Below are 15,672 nucleotides of genomic sequence, written 5' to 3'. Positions count from 1 at the left end.
CTATTTGGAGTTACAGAAGCAGAAGAGGTACTGTATGTCTTCTTTTTGCTAGTCCAAGAGCACTGGGACCCAATGTGGTCTCTGGTTTGTCCTCCATAGAATAGTTCCTCCAGTGTGCTGTTCCATGCATAAAGAAAACATGGCTTTTATTCCTAGATCTCATGCTTCGAAGTACCCTTACCATGCACATTAGATACTTTACATGCAAGGGTAGGTGTTTGGGACTTCATTTTGGCAGTTGCCTAGCCAAGACAGAATTGCTTTATGTGGGCAGCCTTCATGGATTGCTATTATGAGCCCTGTGTCTATGGGAGAAGGCTTTGAGACCTTCTCTCTTGCTGCCTGCAAAAAAACACATTTTGGGTATGGATGCATATTTATCATGCAATACTCTGTATGTCAGAGACATAAGGATATGTACTATGCTCAGTTCTAATATCTCTGCAAGCAGAACTGGTCAAAAGAAAACTCAGAATATACTGAAATAACAACACTAATGCTTCCATACAGTACTTCATAAATGTTTCACAATGGCAATGACTGGAAACTTTTATATTATTTTCAGCACTTAGTTGCCCAGAGAAAGTAGTGAAAACTCCATTATTCAGAAATTTAAAATGAAGATGAGTAAAATTCTAAGAGATGTAGTATATAGAACATTTTATCTTTGAGAGAACGATGAACTACATGACCTTCTCCATTTCAAATATTTGAGTTTTTTGACACAAGTGTCATGAGTTTTTAGTAGGATATCAAAATAGCATTTTAAAAGATTCATTATGATTTAGGGAAACCTAAGAAGAAAAGGATTCGGAAATGATTTTTGGAAATCATATCAAAAAGAAAAAAATGTTTTGTACCAAAAAAAGGAAAAACAATATATTTTAAAGAAAGGCTTAGGATGCTTTTGTTGCCCTTAAATGTATTGACTTCTGTTAAGGGCTGTATTCTTTTTATTTGAGTTTTGAGGACATAGTTGGGATGGATGATTTCTCAGATGTTTGATTGCTTATAATGCATTCTAGCTTAAAAGAAACTATTTTAATATTTTATATGCAGGTATTGTTTTGAGAAAAAACAAACAAACAAACAAACAAACAGAAAAAGCAAACAAAACAATAGCTAGTTGTACATCTAAGAAGAATCAAATGTGTGGTAGAAAATAATTTATACTTCAAGATAACATCTTTGCCTAGAAAAGTACAAACTGAAAAAACAGAAGTGCTGAAAACTCTGTTGCTACCAATCCATTTAAACAAACAATCATCTCACAGAAATTATTTCTACATGTGAATAAAGTGCATTTCTTTAATGAATATTATGAAATATTTTTAGGACTCCCGTTAGAGTGTATAGCAAGTTGTGAAGTCAGTGAAAGGCAAGTTATTTCATTACTTCAACAGACCTTAGAATAAAGGCCATCTAGTTAGACTGTTGGTTCTCATATAGTATCTTGAATGCATCATATTTACACCTTCAGGCACTGCTGCTGTTTTAGTCTATAGTCAGAGGAAAAAAAGCAAAGCTCAAGCAAGTTACAGAAAAGCAACAGATGACCTATTAATTCAAAGCATTTCAGATATATAGGTGTTACACATGCTGAGAAGATATACGTGATCATAACTACTAGCAAAAACATATTTAAATATCATCTTTTTAATAGTATGTTCCTATATCATCTTTATCATGCATCATTATGACTTTCTATCCATCAGACCTCATGCACTGTATCATTTTACTGGAACTGGGCATAAAGCAGTTCTCAGCACTGCTACCTTGGTAACTTGGAAGAAAACAAAACAAACATGTTACAGTCCATTCAGATTATACTAAAAGAGCCTTCTGTAGCTAAGAAAGGAGGGAGGGGAGAGAAAGGGGATGGCTGGGAAACAAACATGATACGACATAGCTGAAAGAAAAGCAATCTTTTGCATTTACATGTTAGAATACATACTGCAGAAGCACAAATCAGAAAGAAAAATCCTGACAAAGAATAATGCCATCTGTCAGTAGGTCCCAGAAATACCTTGACTTGTCTAGTGACAATGACATTAACTCTGAATGTCAAATATTATCGCTGCTAAAACTCTTGCCTCTATTTCAATGACATACTATGTGAGTATATCCGTTTCTCTGCTCCTCCAGGGAATGCTTGCACAGCTGAAAGAAATGGATAAGGCTGCCCAATGGAAAAAACAAACAAACACACTTTTACAATTTTATTTTTATATATTTCTCTGTGTAAATGTGAGTGTCTCACTACAGTTGCAGTAAAACAACTTGTTATATAACTTCTTAATGCAACACAAAGGAATGAACTGTGTATTGTCACTCAAAGGCAGGTGGAATGTGACACACAGGCCATATAAGGATTTAGTAGCATTTTTGGAAATTATGAAAGAATGCCATGTAAGATAAATTAGAGTGTCATCAAACCAAATAGGTAATATAAACTGATTCTGTTTAGGAATATAAACATGAAATATGTGTACGTATAGGCACTCACAAGAAATAAGTTAATTTAGACTTAGCATTGGAGAATGGAATTGAAAGGCTAAAACCATGGCTGGAAAACACAATGCAAGGATATGTAAAAGGAGAGTGTCTGCTCCTTTGTCTGGTTAAGGACATTTTCCAATGCAACAAAGAGATAACAAGAAAGGGAGGAAATGACAGGAACCAAAACCTGGTCAGTTGTGCTAATTGATAAGGAAAGAGATGGTTTGTGGGAATGCTGATTCAAACATGGTTGTCCAAATGAGGATTTCTGGATTGGGATGATAAGAAGTAAAGGGGGAATAATACGCAAAATGCAGACACAGACCTGACAAAGCAGAAATGGAGACAATGATAAGAAACAAACCTTCCAGTCACACTGATTGATGGGCTATCAAACTACAAGCAATGCTTCCAGAAAGATCAGCATGGACTTTGCAGCCAAGACTGTGAACCAGGAGGGTCCCCAGACTCAGAGGATGCAGAAATTACAGAGCTCTGTAAATCTGTGGGAGTGTGCAAGAGTAACACAGGGGTGGGATAGGTAGAAAAGAGTATAAAAGGCTGTATATAATTGGGCCAGTCAGTATGCTTGTCTGGCTGAGCCTTGTGCCTAATGACTGCTGGTCACTGTCGTATCTTCTTACATATTTTCTTATTAAGTCTTTTCTTAAGTCTCTATCTGTTTATTCACTTTCTCTCCTGTGTGTATGTGTGCTGCAAGGATTATGTGTAAGCTACTGACAAGACCTGTGTGTGTGCAAGTGAAAATGGTGTCAACTAATGGAGTCAGGCCAGGGGTGTAGGCCTGCAGACTGTGATGCCAGCTACTGGATCAAGTGGGGTCTTCCACTCCTACACACTGGGGTGGGAGTGTTGCATGCTCACAAAAAAGCGTCTGAGGGGGAATGGTGTGCCTGTGGGCCTGTATGTGCCTGTGTGTGTGATTTGAAAGGATTAAATACCAGCTACTGGCGCGTGGGTAGTGTGTGTGAATTTAGTGCTTGCTACTGGAGTTAGGCTGGGAGTGTAGTCTGCCATAGAATGTGGTGCCAGCTACTGGGGTGAGTGTCTTACCTCCAGTAGTTGAGAGGGCCATAGCTATCTGTGTCAAAGAACTCCTAGGGACTTTGTGCCCAGAGTGCCAGCTCATGGCACCCAGTAACTGCACCCAGTCTGCCATCAGGAGCAGACTGGGTGCAGTTACTGAACTCAGATGGGGGTGTAGGCCCCATAGACTGTAGTGCCAGCTACTGGAGCAAGTGAGAGTCCTAGCATCAGTTTCTGGAGAGTCCTCTCTCAACCTAGGGAGGGCTCCACACACCTTGAGCCCAGAATGGCAGCTACTTTGGGAAAGGTGTGAGTGAACTCGTTGCCAGCTGTCAGAGACAGAATGGGGGTGTAGGGTTTACAGTTGGCCGCTGGAGCAGGGCTGTCGCTCACAGCCCGTGTACCTGGTGCCGCCTGCTGGGGAGGTCGAGTGTCTGTATCTTCCCCAACCGTGTGTGTGTATTTGCTAGCAAATGTTAAGCTGAGCTAGCTGACAATTAGCAGAGTCCTTGGGACCGGTCCAGGCTATCAGGTGGGCGGGGGGGGGGGGGGGGGGGGGGGGTTGTGCTAGTACACTCGGGTTGAGCCTGAAAAAGGGAAAGAGGCATCTGTGCCCACTCCCAGTATGGGCAGAGACCATCGGTACCCAGGCATCTGGCTGGGCAGGAGCAGCTGGGCAGAAGCAGTCCTGGGCTGGAGTGACTGGAGGAGGCAGCTACAATCTTTACCTCACTTAACAGACAATAATATCAGACGTGAATTTCTTCTTAACACTGCAATATTATGGCAGAGGACCAATAACACAATTTATGTCAACTGCTGCTGTTTTAATTAAATCAATGAAGACTATATATTTCTGACATGTCAGTGAGTAATGCCAGAAGAACTGAGGTTTTGCTAACAAACAAACAAAGTAGAAGAGAGAAGTGAATCTGAATAAGTATACACACAAATAAATGTGAGCTGGACTCCTGAATGTTGGCCTCATTTCCAAACAAGAAACATACCACTAGTACAATATTAGGTTTGTTTTTTGATGCATCACTGAGGCTGTGCCTACTGCCTCTGAGTTGGGAAGCAAGGCCAGCACTAAATTAAGACCCCTTTCTGATTTGCTGCATGGTCCCTTCAGGACTGAAAGACTTTTTATTAGACTGTTTTTGCAATAAGAAGAAGTTAGAAACTGATCCAACTAAATCTTTAAGCACAAGCTTTATTTCTAACACCTGAGCATTGCTTCTTGGAAGTGATACTCATATAAGTAAAGATAAGCATCTTCTTAAGGATTTTTGTGAGTTGAGGTCTCAGGACCCAGACCGTCTGTGTTGAGTGTTTTTTAACTTACCTCTAGGAATATTTCTTTCCACAGATGAGGATCCCTCTCCTGGAGAGGGGATAGCCTGAATTCTCCTTTTCACTGCTTCTATTGAACTCATTGAGTTGAGACTCCATAATAAATTTTGCTTCCATTTTCCATGACTCAGATTGGACTGGTCTTCAGTTGCCGTATACTTTTCTTTGGCCACATTCACATGAATTGTTAGAGTGTAGACCATCCCCTTGTCAAATATGCTATACATGTGTGTATGTCCCAGCATATATTGGTGCATGGAGTTGTTCCTTCCCAGGTGCAGGACTTTGAGATTCCTTTTGTTAAATTTCATGAAGGTCCTGTCAGCCCATTTCTCCAGTTTATACAGGTTCTTCCGGATGGCAGCATGACCCTTTAGCATACCAGCCAGTTCTCCCAGTTTTGTGTTACCTGCAAACTTGCTGAGGGTGCCCTCTGCCCCATTGTCCAGATCACTAATGAAGGTGTCAGATAGGACTGGACTCAGTCCTATCTATACCATGGTGTATACTGCTAGTTACTAGCCTCCAAGTGGGCTTTGCACCACTGATTACCACCCTTGGGGCCTGACCATTCAACAAGCTTTCAACGCATCTCACTGTTTGCCCATCAAGCACATACATGAACAGTATCTTATGGGGGACAATGTCAAAAACCTTACTAAAGTCCAGGCAGACAATACCCATGGCTTTCCCTTTGTGTGCAAGGCCATTAGTTTCATAATAGAAGTTAATCATGATGATCAAGCGTGACTTCTTCTTGGTGAATCCATGCTGACTAGTCCTTATGATTTTCTTGTTTTTCATGTGCCTGGCATGTATAAATATTTACCTGTTTTTTCCATCTTTCCTTACAAAATACTTTTTCCATTTTTCCTTACAAAATATTTCCTATAATCTAGAAACTTTTTCTTTTTAAAATTTTTGTCTTGAAAAATATATTTTAAAATAATGCTCTAATACACATGAATTAAATTACAGTTTATGAGTCTGTTTCTGATGTGACTTCCAATGGCCTTTTAAAGTTGTTATCTCACTACCCTTTGCTAAAATAAGCTAAAATAATTATCTCCTTCTTTCCTGTAGACTGAAACTAAACTTGTTCAATTCCATATGCCAAACATTTCTCTTCAAAATTCTTTCTGACTTTGGAAATCTGTCTATGTTTGGTAACCTCTAGACATACAACCACATATAGACAATCTGTAGTTGCAAGTAACCTAGCAGCCTATGTCCTGCCACTGCTGCCATCTCTAGCTCTGTCCAAGAGATGTTGCAGGCTCTGAGAACATTGCCTTCCTCTGGGGGGAATGTTGTCCGCTGCTGATTACTGCCATGTGTATACCATGGTTATATAAGAGTGAAAAACCTTACTGTCACCAACTTTCTATTTGTTTTCACTTCAGGAAAAATCTGTGAGATAATATATACGGTCCACTGAGAGACAGGGTTTAGAAATGTTCCTTTCTACAAGTTCAGCAAGAACTAAAATTCTCCAAAGTGTCTTCTCTTGCAACAGTAGGTCCTGGGCACAACAACTGTTAGAGAAAATTTGGAAGATAAAGCAATGAAAATCATCTTTGGTGCTCATCTGAATCCAAAGGCATGAAGGATTTAGTTAACAACTGCGCTTTACTGATTGGCATTTCTATAAATTTGTTAATGTTTTAAAAAGTCTCTTGACCAGCTTATTAGGAGAGTTGTTGGGATCATAATCTACCAGTGTAAAATGAAAAGCTGTAAAAGCATTTGCAAAAATATTTTAATTATGTGTCATATCTTCCATCTCTTCCTTTTCAGGTTAGCTTGTGCCTGTTTTTGTTGGCAATCCAATAGTGTAAATCACATCTCATGAAGTGGATTATTCCACCACTCTGAAACCCCAAACTGTTGAAACATCAAAACGGATTAATTCTAGCAGCCAAGAGCAAAGTGTCGTCATTTTTTTCAAGGCAGAAACACACAACACCTACACTACCCAAGACCTATTTCCTTCACCCAGGTAATTCTTCCCTATGAGAACTGGAAATGTTATCACTGCACAAATTACAACAGGGTCTTGTAGGTGCCCCTCAGACCATTTCTGTGTCAGAGCATACCCGAGTCTCTCCACTGAAGCAGCACTTTCTGTGCCAAATGGGCTTGGAGCCCACACTGAGCTCTTTAGTCAGTCTGGCTGCTGCACAGCCCCAGACCAAACAGTCCAAGTCTACATTGTCTGCCAGATCTATTTACACATTAAAATGTAATGCTTGTCTATCAGTTTCATCATACAGTTGTGGAGTCTTTGGGGTACACCAAGAAAAGATCACTGCTGGAGTAAGCTTGTGACGCTCTCAGCAACACCAGTAACATACTGGGGTCAAAAACCATATGAAAACACCTTAATGTGTTTTCTTCTTTTTCTTTTCACTTTTAATTGCAGATATGTAAGCTTCCCGTGCTTCACTTTTTGTGTGCTTGCTGTTTGTTGACAGGGGGCAGAAGAAGCCATGACTCCCAGGATCAGAAGATAACCAGCAGTCTGGAAAGTAGGCAGGGATGTGAAAATGGAGGCCCGGGAATGACAGTAAGTGTCTCCCACAGGGCACCACCCTAATGCAGTAAGGCATTTTGCTGGGTATGGTAGTGACCTGTCAGGATATTTTAACAGTACACAGCAATGACATTCAGTCTTGAACTTTACTGCTTCACACACAAATTTGACCAAGAAATTTGACTCAAATATGGGATCCCCTTGACTTTTGAAGGGATTCAGACTTGGGGTTTTGGAAAAGCCCAAGTGGAAGATTCAAATCCAGCTTTGCATTCCTGCATGCCCAGTCTTTGGATGCAGTAACATCTATTTTCAGTTCAAGCAAGATATGTGGTATTTGTGGATACTCCACTCTGAGACACATTTGGGAAGGAACCTTTCAATGTGAATAAGGAACCCTGTTTTTCCATTTCAGTATTGAAGATGGAACAAGCCTATTTATTATCTTTATTACATGCTGTATTTATAAATTTTTGAAAGCAGTGGGAATATATTTGCATTTTGGAGAAAGTCTTCCAGAAAAGAATTTTTTGGAACACGGCTAAATGATGTGAGAAGTTTTTACAGAGGCCAAGAGGCCCTTCTTTTTGTTCATGTGAATATTCAGTAGTAGAAACATTCCCTGTTAAGCTAAATGAACTTTCAGTAAACTAAGGAAACAACATAAGCAAGAGAATGAAAATCTTGCAGGCATCTGAAATCTACAAAGGTACACAAAGTGTTTATTTTACTTATAAAAAGCACACCCTTTGGCTGAGAAATGTCTACAAGCATCTGTGTGTGTAAAGCATCTTAATGAACAGAGCAAAAGCAAATTCTGTATTTTTGAGACTGCTTTTGCTGAACACTGTAAACGTGAGATGGTTCTGTAGTATTTCCTTTTTGATTGGAAAAGGCACCACAAGATGGCACTTTCTGAAGAGAATATATTTAAATATATTTAATAATTAAATGAACAAAGAATCATCATTTTATAAAGGTCTGTTATTGAACATATGGTGGGTAGGAATGGAAAATGCAACAGAGACCAAGTAATAACATGGGAAAACATAGTGTAATCTTTGGCATTTAGAGATATGCAATCCATGACTGCAAAACATTTATAAACATGTTTAGCTTTGTGACTAATCCAGTGAATATACTGACATGTATACATTACATACTTGTAACCAAAGTCATGCCTTAAAATCTATTTTTGGCATCTACTTAGCAGATTTGGGCATAAGCTACTGAGCCACCACAAACTATGCTGAAGACAATGATAGCTGCAAAATACAAATACATCCCGGTTCCTTTAAATAGGAGATCAAAATTGAAGTTTATTGAATGAATATGGATTAAAATTTTAAAAATATGAAAATTCTGAGGATACATTATATCTTGACTGGCTAGGATGTTTAAATGAGAATAAAGATTTTCCAAGCTACAGCAAATTTTCTCTCTGAATAATGTATCTCTATGTGCATGCAAACATACACATACACCTCATACTTTGTATGCACACAGTGTTAATATGTACTCAAATACACACTTCTCCTTCAAAGGCATTTATTTTTCCACCTTTTTATCTTTGAATGACTGTTAGTAGTATTCATGACTCAAGTTATGTTTTAAAAATACTGTGACTTTTATTTTAAAGTAGTACTTGTAAACTAACCACTTTCCCTTGCAAAACGTCTTACCAAGAGAATTATATGTGCTAGATGTGCCTTAATTCATTACAATTTAAATTCACTAACTTCAGTATTAGGTGATCCATAAGAATTTACTTCATTTCATGTATTCTGATTGAAAATACCTACTTTGTTGTTGGTTTTGTTTTTAGTTCTTATATACAGACTGAATACAAAATGTCCAAAGTCTGTTTTCATTCACATAATGTGTATGTACTGGCTTTCTTCAGGGAAAGTAGAGGGAAAGTCTCCTGCCTCTATGTAACAGAACAGAGAGGGTTTTGGCAGCAGGGAGCTGGGGGAGGCAGTGGCCAATAGGTCAAAACTGCATGGCACTCATTTGCATGGGAAGCTCTGTTGGGGTGAAAGTAAAGACATCTGCATTTCCCAAATGCTGCTGGCCACGGGCTGCTGAGCCCTCTGATGCCTCTTCAGCAAAACAGGTTTGAATAACCACTTTATCTTTAGGCCCCTGAGATGGGGTGTCAAAGCAAATCTGATGTTACATTGCTCCAATTCTAAACACTGTCCAGGGGAGCAGGAATGAGTGAGAATGAAGTGTGGTCTGTGCAAGCTGGTTTTCAAGCCAAAGGGAGATAAGGAGATTTTTAAGAAATGTAGCTGTCAATAGACTGTTTCAGTGTCTTTGGTTATGGATTCTTTTTTTTTTTTTTTTTTTTTTTTTTTTTTTTTTGCTTTAAAGCTCCCTGTGTCTTCTCATAAGTATGAACAGGATAGCTGGTTTCCTGTTGGCATTGATGTCTTCTTTTTCTATTTGGAAAACATTTTACTGTGTTACTGATGGAGCAAAAATCGGCTTTTTTTTTTTTTTTCCAGATATTTACCAGTATGGTTGTTAGCTTGTCTCATGCCAGCAATGATGGTAATATATCTGTCTCCGGAGAAGGAACGGTTTGTTCATTTAGACTTCCTCTTTTTACTGTGTGCTCCCACAGAAATAAAACAAATGGTTTGCAATGCTACATCTTAAATAATTGACTTCTGGCGATCTGCTGCAAGAACCGATACAATGCACTTGAGTACCTCAGTGTAAACCGATTAAAAGACCTTTTAATTAGGTCATTGAATCAAAGTACAGCAGAGAAGTGGTTAAAATTGCTTGCTATTCTTTCCAGTTCCATGTGCAGACTTCTAGCGCAGAGCATTTCAGTATAATAACCCTCTATGAAATTTATGCTTATAACCCTCTATGAAATTTAGACACTACAGGACATCCCTTACATGTTATAAAAGATTTGAAACACTTTGATATCAGAAGCTGAAAATTGCTTGCTCGAAATTGTTTAAGTAAATATCCCAGTTCTTAGCATGTCCACTTGCTATTAGATCCTGTCATAAAATCCAATTGCTTCACAGAACATTTTTCTGGCAAATACTCTCTTTTAATATTATGGTAAGAAAAGAACAATAACAGCTCAACTGAAAGCAGATTTTCTGAAAATTAGATATTAAACTACATTGCCACTATCTGCAGTGTGAGTCTTTTTCCCATATACTATAGTTGTACATCTCTGTAAGACTGTACAGATAAATAAGATAAATCAATATTGTGTCTTTTAAAATATATTTTTAGATCAAAATGTGAAGCATGAGACTTAAATGTTGTTCATTTGCCAAACAATTGAAACGACAGCTGGCAAATTCTTCCATATGATTAACAGAAGTCTTATTCGCACATACAGAATTTGATTCCTGATAATGTCATAAATGATGTTTGCATTTGTGTTAAACATAATAGACAAAAATGCTGTACACTCATTAACAACATTAACAGAGACAGGGATAAACAGAGAAATAGATGAAGGGAAGAGCCACAACTTTGCAAAACAAAACATGGAAGAAAGAAGTTTAACCTGAGGTTCCTATCAGTCACACTGACCACTTCACAAATTTCTAAGTTATTGCAGCCCATAAAAATGGATTGATTCACTTTCTAGGTAAGTCAGTGATATATGAGTTCACTAAACACAATGTCCTTATAATAGCCATTAATCTTTGTGGAAAAAAATACTGCATGTGCTCTGGAATGTGCTGTATCCATTCTCCTCCGAAACCTCATCTTTGTTCCTAGTAATTACCATCTGTTTCTAATTTCTAACAGTCTGTGTCAGTGGCAAAGTCTATTCTAGCTTCTGTGCACAATATGAGCTAAGATGGTTAATATATCTTCATATAGTAAGGCATATTGCAACCAATACATAAAATTCAGCTTGTAAAGCAGAATATAATGCACTTCTGCTGGTGCCAGTTTAAACAAAAGTAGGAACTGGAGACCGTTTACAGATCTTGCTTTGAACAGCCCATACATTCTGCTTTCATGTATGCCAAGATTACAAAAAGTCCTCACAGAACTCAACTTTGTTGTAAGAAAACAAAACAAAACAACAACAACAACAACAACAATAACAACAAGAACAAAGAAGCATATATTTTCTTTTTTATCAACACATTTTTCCAATACATGCAATTAGTTAATGCAAATAATATTCTAGAGTAAAGGAGTCGTTATATTTCACTTTCTGATCTTTGGTATTAGAACAAAACTGGGCGCCCTATGAACCTCTGTTCTAACATAAATCAGATGGTTAAAGGATCACACTGTAGCAGTTTTGAGATACGAGCTTTTTGTTCTCTGGCTGTGATTTAAACTCTTGCAAAGACTGCAGACTTGCAAAGATTTTTTGAAAGCCTAGAATAGCTTGACCAGCAGGTGGCTTTTACCCCAGGTTTCCTTGAGTTTCTAGAGGGTTTATTTAGCTTGTTTGTTTTAACAAAAAAACAGTAAAGAAAATCTACATAAACTGTCCTACTTGACATCAACTTAAAAGTAGCAAATTCGTTACTCACTGACTACTGAGCAACTGACATCAGCTACTGAGAAACAGACATCATCTATCTGATTTGTACAAAACATTTGATATTGTCTCACACAACATCCTTGTCTTTAAAATGGAGAGAGACAGATTTGATGAATGGATGGGTAAAAAATTGCCTGGATGGTTGCACTCAAAGAGTCACAGTCAATGGCTCAATATCCAGGTGGAGATCTGTGATGACTGGTGTGCCTCAGGGCTTAGTACCGGAACCACCAGCGCTGTTTAACATATCTGTCAGTGACATGAACAGTGGGGTGGATCTGTCTGAGTGTATCCAGAGGAGAGCCACAAAAATGATCAGAGGACTAGAGCACCTCTCTGGGTTGAGAGAGCCGGGGTTGTTCAGCCTGGAGAAGAGAAGGCTCCAGGGAGACCTTATAGCAGCCTTCCACTGCTTAAAGGGAGCCTACCAGAAAAGTTGGAGAGAGACTCTTGATTAAGGAGTGTAGTGATGGGACAAGGAGTAACAGTCTTAAACTGAAAGAAGGTAGAATTAGATTAGATATTAGGAAGAACATTTTTACTATGATAGTGGTGAAGCACTGGAACAGGTTGCCCAGAGAAGCTGTGGATACCCCATCCCTGGAAGTGTCCAAGGTCAGACTGGATGGGGCTTTGAGCAACCTAGTCTGGTGGGAGATGTTCCTGCTTATGGTAGGGGGTTGGGGATAGGTCATCTTTAAGGCTCCTTCCAACTGAACCATTGTATGATTTGTATCATACATTGTATGACATATTGGGTCAAGCTTTGAGGAAAACATTAAAACCCTCAAAGAGATATTTTGGTTCACTGTAGATTCAATTCAACATTTGAAGAGTTCAAACAGTGGTTTTGGGGGAGTATGTGGAAGGATTTTCTCCCTTGAAGACAGCTAGCCAATACTTAAAAAAAAAAAAAAAAAAAGTACTTCCTCTAGCCAATCAGCCAAGAACTCAAGAACTTTTGTCACTCTGGCATGTCATATAATTCTGGGACCTTATCCAAAACCCACTGAAATAAATGGAAACAATCCAATTGTGAATTTCCCTGTTGGCTCTGTCAAGCATGTCTAGTCCAGGTATCTCATGACATCTACAATCTCTACTTCACAAACACTAATAGTGGAAAGAGAAGAAAAAAAAAAAAAAAAAAGACGGCACCATGTCATAGCCTTCAGTTGACATGATTATATTTGTTCTTAGGTAAATTGATTTTATACAGGCCTAGAATGGGCACAGCTGCCCCATTTAGATGTGCTTACTCTTCCCCACCCCTGAATGCACTTTTGCCTCCCATGAAGAAAAGAGCTCCAGGGCCTTCTGCAGAATCCTCTCATTTGGCAGTACTTTCCAAAGTTCAGGAGCACTGAAATATTTCTCTTTGGATCAGGGCAGCGATGAGTAGAATGGATAATATGCATGGGTTTGGAGGTAGCAGGTATTTGCCAGCTCACATATTTCACTTATTTGTCTCAGCTTGACTATGAGAGTATTTGCTTAACTTGATGCCAAAGTATTGGCTTATCTTGGCTTTTCTTCATATCAGGATCCATATAACATACCTGGAGAAATACAGCTGTAGATAAAAGAGTTGTTTGTTTTGTCCTTTTAATTACTTACTACAAATACATCAAGAGATTAAATACTGTGGAAGGGGAAGGATTGTCTAAGTTAAAGAACAATGTTGGCAGAAGAGCTATCATACATGAACCAGCCAGGAACTTGGTCTGGAAACCATAATAATTCAAATAATCAAAGCAATGTTATTCTGTAATTACTTTCCTGGGGCTGTAGTATGGACTAGAAATTTAACTGATTTTAAGATAAATTTATGAACAGGATTAGATGAAGTGGTTTCTGAAGTAGCAGAAGACTTGAACCAATGACACAAGAAGTACTTTCCAGTGCTGTATCATAAGATCATAAATTAAACTACTGCTGTTCTACTTTTCTTCTTCAAGTAGTAGCATGGAGCAAGAAATTAATTTCATGTCTCTGTAGTCAATTCTGTATTATCCAATATGTTATGAGATTGAGTTATCCTGGGTAATGGAAGTGGAACATGCTGGCCAGGCCAGATTAAGGCTGAATCTGGCAGAAACTTCTGCACTGATCTTCCTCCTTCCATATCCCGAACAAATAAATTGTGACAGACCAGAGCTGCACCCTGGAGCTTTTGGCTATTGCTGTTGGGCTCCTGAATGTTCCAGGTTGCAGGGAAACTTAAGATGGTCAAAACAGTTTGCAAAGATGTGGAACCACGACCTGAGCAAATGCACTACCATGCCTGAAAATGCTTGGGAGCTTGATACAAAGACCTAGCCAGCTCAACAGGACTCAGCTTCAGACTGACAAAGCTTCTTAGCTTTGGTTTAATGCCAGCTATGGCAGTGCCTCCTAACTCAACAAACAGCAACCCACCTGTGCTTGTGTTTCCCTCTCCCTTTATGCTGCAGAAGTAGCTTTTGGCCTGAATTGGGTCTGGACCTGACCTAGCTGTATGCAGGTCATTGGAAGTAAATAACTCTCTTTTAACACAGGCTGTTGCAAAAAGAGTGCACATACCCAAATGTGGTCCTTCAGGGGCTAGAAAACACCTGTGTCCTCTTCTGACTTTTCTGGTGTCCAGTGGAAAATGTTGGGAATAGATTGTTTCATTACATGAAGAGAATAATATTACTCCTACAGTTGTGATTATATTGATGCTACAAAAGACATGCATATATTACACACTACACTGTACAAACAATTCTAAAGCTGATAAACACTCAGCACCTAAGGAACGCCTACTGGCCCTGACCAGTGACAGGGTTTTTGTTTCTCTGCTTCAAATTGTTATTTTATTTTGATCCTCTTTCACCCTTAACTATCATGCCTCATTCAATACACAAGATGGATGGAGGGATGGATGCAAAGATAGGAGATGTATAACCATGAACAAGCATCGCATCCTTTTTTTTTTTAACTTTCTGAGCAAAGACTGGGGGGAGGGGAGATGACACAGGTTTACAGGTCTTTCTCTTGATTTTTATTTTGTTTATATAAATCACTATTTATCTCTATCTATTTCTCACCATCAGATGAAATACATTATCTACATTTTTCTAAAACTGTCCTGCCAAAGGAAGATATCTGGCATAGGAATTTTCACATAAATGATTTACAATTGCAATATTATAAATCTCTAAACTCCAGATAATGTAACATGCCAGATAAACTAATAGTCCTTCCAGACCTTTCATCCCCTAGCTGCTTGGTCAGTTTACTTCCAAGCAGTGTTGATAAAAACTTAGAATTTCCTTCTCTTGGGAAACCATTTTACTATTTTTAAATATTTTCTCTATAAAGCAGAAAGAGAAATGAATTAATATATATATATATTTCCATGGTAAGGGATTATTTTTTTTTCCCTTGGCCAATTCCTCTGCATGGACAAAAGTGTCTGGAAGTTTTGAGTGCTCTGGCCCTAGGACCACAAGATAGATGGCGGAAGCTCAGGAATCCCCATCCCCTCCACATGGCAGAATCACTAGTGAAGTGTGAATTCTGGAAATTCAGAGTTCCTGAACGTGAAATGGCAGAAATCCTAGCTGGCCCTATTTTTACTGCCAAGTCAAGGCACAGGTCTGAACTGTCCAAGAAAGCAGGTGACTGGAGATCAACTCTCTGGTCAAGACCCACGAAGCTGGCT

General features: G+C 38.7%; 1 long non-coding RNA gene across 1 annotated transcript; it reads left to right on the top strand.

The window, feature by feature from the left end:
* The first annotated feature begins 6,702 nt into the window (after nucleotides 1-6,702).
* On the top strand, nucleotides 6,703-12,519 carry LOC137854578 (uncharacterized). The gene is made up of 3 exons (XR_011095255.1): nucleotides 6,703-6,898; nucleotides 7,374-7,465; nucleotides 9,943-12,519. It is a non-coding gene; the product is annotated as an uncharacterized lncRNA (long non-coding RNA).
* The last annotated feature ends 3,153 nt before the right edge of the window (nucleotides 12,520-15,672 follow it).

Source organism: Anas acuta, chromosome 3 (genome assembly GCF_963932015.1).
Source record: "Anas acuta chromosome 3, bAnaAcu1.1, whole genome shotgun sequence".
Taxonomy (NCBI): Eukaryota; Metazoa; Chordata; class Aves; order Anseriformes; family Anatidae; genus Anas; species Anas acuta.
The sequence above is the reverse complement of the archived record's forward strand: the minus strand, read 5'-3'. Positions and strand labels throughout refer to the sequence as shown.